Here is a 5,182-nt window from a genome sequence, read left to right as displayed (position 1 = left end):
AGGCCAGTTGAGAACACCTTTATTTAACCAGGTAGGCCAGTTGAGAACACCTTTATTTAACCAGGTAGGCCAGTTAGGGAACACCTTTATTTAACCAGGTAGGCTAGTTGAGAACACCTTTATTTAACCAGGTAGGCCAGTTGAGAACACCTTTATTTAACCAGGTAGGGCCAGTTGAGAACACCTTTATTTAACCAGGTAGGCCAGTTGAGAACACCTTTATTTAACCAGGTAGGCCAGTTGAGAACACCTTTATTTAACCAGGTAGGCTAGTTGAGAACACCTTTATTTAACCAGGTAGGCCAGTTGAGAACACCTTTATTTAACCAGGTAGGGCCAGTTGAGAACACCTTTATTTAACCAGGTAGGCCAGTTGAGAACACCTTTATTTAACCAGGTAGGCCAGTTGAGAACACCTTTATTTAACCAGGTAGGCTAGTTGAGAACACCTTTATTTAACCAGGTAGGCCAGTTGAGAACACCTTTATTTAACCAGGTAGGCTAGTTGAGAACACCTTTATTTAACCAGGTAGGCTAGTTGAGAACACCTTTATTTAACCAGGTAGGCTAGTTGAGAACACCTTTATTTAACCAGGTAGGCTAGTTGAGAACACCTTTATTTAACCAGGTAGGCCCAGTTGAGAACACCTTTATTTAACCAGGTAGGCCAGTTGAGAACACCTTTATTTAAACCAGTAGGCTAGTTGAGGAACACTTTGCTGACCAGGTAGGCCAGTTGAGAACACCTTTATTTAACCAGGTAGGCCAGTTGATGAACACCTTTATTTACACCATAAGGAAATAGTGTTGAGAACACCTTTATTTAACCAGGTAGGCCAGTTGGAGAACACCTTTATTTAACCATACAGTTGAGAATACCTGCTTTAACCAGGTAGGCTAGTTGAGAACACCTTTATTTAACCAGGTAGGCCAGTTGGAGAACACCTTTATTTAACCAGCAAGAAGTTGGAGAACACCTTTATTTAACCACAGGCCAGGAGAAACACCTTTTATTTAACCAGGTAGGGCCAGTTGAAACATCCCTCACAACCAGGTATAGGCCAGTTGAGAACACCTTTATTTTTAACCAGGTAGTCAGTTGAGAACACCTTTATTTAACCAGGTAGGCCAGTTGGAGAACACCTTTATTTAATCAGTGAGCTGTTTAGAACACTCTTGATAACCAGGTAGACTAGTTGAGAACACCTTTATTTAACCAGGTAGACTAGTTGAGAACACTTTAGATTAAACCAGGCAGGCCAGTTGAGAACACCTTTATTTAACCAGGTAGGGCCAGTTGAGAACACCTTACTTAACCAGGCAGGCCATGCTGAGAACACCTTTATTTAACCAGGTAGGCCAGTTGATAACACCTTATTTAACCAGGTAGGCTAGTTGAGAAACACTTTTATTTAACCAGGTAGGCCAGCTGAGAACACCTTTATTTAACCAGGTAGGCTAGTTGAGAACACCTTTATTTAACCAGGTAGGCTAGTTGAGAACACCTTATTTAACCAGGTAGGCTAGTTGAGAACACCTTTATTTAACCAGGTAGGCTAGTTGAGAACACCTTTATTTAACCAGGTAGGCCAGTTGAGAACACCTTTATTTAACCAGGTAGGCCAGTTGAGAACACCTTTTATTTAACCAGGTAGGCTGTTGAGAATGACCTTTATTTAACCAGGTAGGCCAGTTGAGAACACCTTATTTAACCAGGTAGGCCAGTTGAGAAACACCTTTTACCTAACCAGGCAGGCCAGCTGAGAACACCTTTATTTAACCAGGTAGGCCAGTTGAGAACACCTTTATTTAACCAGAGGCCAGTTGAGAACACCTTTATTTAACCAGGTAGGCCAGTTGAGAACACCTTTATTTAACCAGGTAGGGCTAGTTGAGAACACCTTTATTTAACCAGGCAGGCCAGCTGAGAACACCTTTATTAACCAGGTAGGCTAGTTGAGAACACATTTATTTAACCAGGTAGGCCAGTTGAGAACACCTTTATTTAACCAGGTAGGGCCAGTTGAGAAACACCTTTATTTTAACCAGGTAGGCCAGTTGAGAACACCTTTATTTAACCAGGTAGGCCAGTTGAGAACACCTTTATTTAACCAGGTAGGCCAGTTGAGAACACCTTTATTTAACCAGGTAGGCCAGTTGAAATTAATTCTTCTTATTTAACCAGGTAGACTAGTTGAGAACACCTTTATTTAACCAGGTAGACTAGTTGAGAACACCTTTATTTAACCAGGTAGGCCAGTTGAGAACACCTTTATTTAACCAGGTAGGCCAGTTGAGAACACCTTTATTTAACCAGGTAGGCCAGTTGAGAACACCTTTATTTAACCAGGTAGGCCAGTTGAGAACACCTTTATTTAACCAGGTAGGCTAGTTGAGAACACCTTTATTTAACCAGGTAGGCCAGTTGAGAACACCTTTATTTAACCAGGTAGGCTAGTTGAGAACACCTTTATTTAACCAGGTAGGCCAGTTGAGAACACCTTTATTTAACCAGGTAGGGCCAGTTGAGAACACCTTTATTTAACCAGGTAGGCCAGTTGAGAACACCTTTATTTAACCAGGTAGGCCAGTTGAGAACACCTTTATTTAACCAGGTAGGCCAGTTGAGAACACCTTTATTTAACCAGGTAGACTAGTTGAGAACACCTTTATTTAACCAGGTAGACTAGTTGAGAACACCTTTATTTAACCAGGTAGGCCAGTTGAGAACACCTTTATTTAACCAGGTAGGCCAGTTGAGAACACCTTTATTTAACCAGGTAGGCCAGTTGAGAACACCTTTATTTAACCAGGTAGGCCAGTTGAGAACACCTTTATTTAACCAGGTAGGCTAGTTGAGAACACCTTTATTTAACCAGGTAGGCCAGTTGAGAACACCTTTATTTAACCAGGTAGGCCAGTTGAGAACACCTTTATTTAACCAGGTAGGCTAGTTGAGAACACCTTTATTTAACCAGGTAGGCCAGTTGAGAACACCTTTATTTAACCAGGTAGGCCAGTTGAGAACACCTTTATTTAACCAGGTAGGCCAGTTGAGAACACCTTTATTTAACCAGGTAGGCCAGTTGAGAACACCTTTATTTAACCAGGTAGGCCAGTTGAGAACACCTTTATTTAACCAGGTAGGCTAGTTGAGAACACCTTTATTTAACCAGGTAGGCCAGTTGAGAACACCTTTATTTAACCAGGTAGGCTAGTTGAGAACACCTTTATTTAACCAGGTAGGCCAGTTGAGAACACCTTTATTTAACCAGGTAGGGCCAGTTGAGAACACCTTTATTTAACCAGGTAGGCCAGTTGAGAACACCTTTATTTAACCAGGTAGGCCAGTTGAGAACACCTTTATTTAACCAGGTAGGCCAGTTGAGAACACCTTTATTTAACCAGGTAGGCCAGTTGAGAACACCTTTATTTAACCAGGTAGACTAGTTGAGAACACCTTTATTTAACCAGGTAGACTAGTTGAGAACACCTTTATTTAACCAGGTAGGCCAGTTGAGAACACCTTTATTTAACCAGGTAGGCCAGTTGAGAACACCTTTATTTAACCAGGTAGGCCAGTTGAGAACACCTTTATTTAACCAGGTAGGCCAGTTGAGAACACCTTTATTTAACCAGGTAGGCTAGTTGAGAACACCTTTATTTAACCAGGTAGGCCAGTTGAGAACACCTTTATTTAACCAGGTAGGCTAGTTGAGAACACCTTTATTTAACCAGGTAGGCCAGTTGAGAACACCTTTATTTAACCAGGTAGGGCCAGTTGAGAACACCTTTATTTAACCAGGTAGGCCAGTTGAGAACACCTTTATTTAACCAGGTAGGCCAGTTGAGAACACCTTTATTTAACCAGGTAGGCCAGTTGAGAACACCTTTATTTAACCAGGTAGGCCAGTTGAGAACACCTTTATTTAACCAGGTAGACTAGTTGAGAACACCTTTATTTAACCAGGTAGACTAGTTGAGAACACCTTTATTTAACCAGGTAGACTAGTTGAGAACACCTTTATTTAACCAGGTAGGCCAGTTGAGAACACCTTTATTTAACCAGGTAGGCCAGTTGAGAACACCTTTATTTAACCAGGTAGGCCAGTTGAGAACAAGTTCTCATTTACAACTGCCACCTGGCCAAGATAGAGCAAAGCAGTGTGACATAAACACCACAGAGTTACACATGGAATAAACAAACGTACAGTTAATTACACAATAGAAGGTCTCACACAACTGATGATAATTGATTGCCTTGAAAAACAAGGTCTGGACTACAGAAATAATCTGGTGAGGCTGTGACGGTGAGATGAGCGGAAAGCGCTTCTGGGGTGTCTGCACGGAGAGCGCTACAGGATACCACACCTACCTCTAGTAGGTTCCCTTACAGACACATTACAGGAAGGGCTGTGGATCTAGTAGGTTCCCTTACAGACACATTACAGGAAGGGCTGTGGATCTAGTAGGTTCCCTTACAGACACATTACAGGAAGGGCTGTGGATCTAGTAGGTGCCCTTAGACACATTACAGGAAGGGCTGTGGATCTAGTAGGTGCCCTTACAGACACATTACAGGAAGGGCTGTGGACCTAGTAGGTTCCCTTACAGACACATTACAGGACTACAGAAGGTAGGGTTACTATGGAGAACTATGGAAAGAGGTTGAAGAGATTGCAGAGCTCTGTGAAATAAGTGTACAAACAGTATGTTAAAGACTGTCTAAAACAAACTTGTGATTCCACAAATCATTGCTGATGAGCACCGTAGGACAGAAACACAGTGACCAAAGTGATGGTGAGATCTTCCAAAGAGCTTATCTTTTACCAGCTGCTCGACAGTCTCACAGCTGAGCTGCAGAGGCGTTTTTCAAAGAAGAATTGCGAGATAATGCAAAGGGTCCAGTCTCAACCCAAAGAGGACAACATTCTTCAATGAGGAGCCTCTGTTTGCCTTTGCTCAGACCTTTGAGTCAGATTTAGAGGACCTCATCAAGGTTCATCAAACCAAGCGGCTTCTTGATAGGAGAGAGCAAAGTGGAAGGGACTACTCTCCTTGACTTGGTTGTGTTTCTAGAGCCTTATAAAGAGGTCTTCCATGAGCTATTTAGACTCTTTAAAACTGATTAAAACCCACCTTAGGAGAACCTTGGTTCATGACAGGTTAAGTCAGCTCAGAA

General features: G+C 42.0%; 1 long non-coding RNA gene across 1 annotated transcript; it reads left to right on the top strand.

Annotated features, from left to right (window-relative positions):
• The first annotated feature begins 90 nt into the window (after positions 1–90).
• Positions 91–4,085, top strand: LOC127919353 (uncharacterized). Its single transcript, XR_008102651.1, has 3 exons — positions 91–397; positions 2,847–3,077; positions 3,210–4,085. It is a non-coding gene; the product is annotated as an uncharacterized LOC127919353 (long non-coding RNA).
• Positions 4,086–5,182: the final 1,097 nt, after the last annotated feature.

Source organism: Oncorhynchus keta, unplaced genomic scaffold (genome assembly GCF_023373465.1).
Source record: "Oncorhynchus keta strain PuntledgeMale-10-30-2019 unplaced genomic scaffold, Oket_V2 Un_contig_16434_pilon_pilon, whole genome shotgun sequence".
Classification (NCBI taxonomy): Eukaryota; Metazoa; Chordata; class Actinopteri; order Salmoniformes; family Salmonidae; genus Oncorhynchus; species Oncorhynchus keta.
This window is presented reverse-complemented; position numbering and strand designations above follow the sequence as displayed.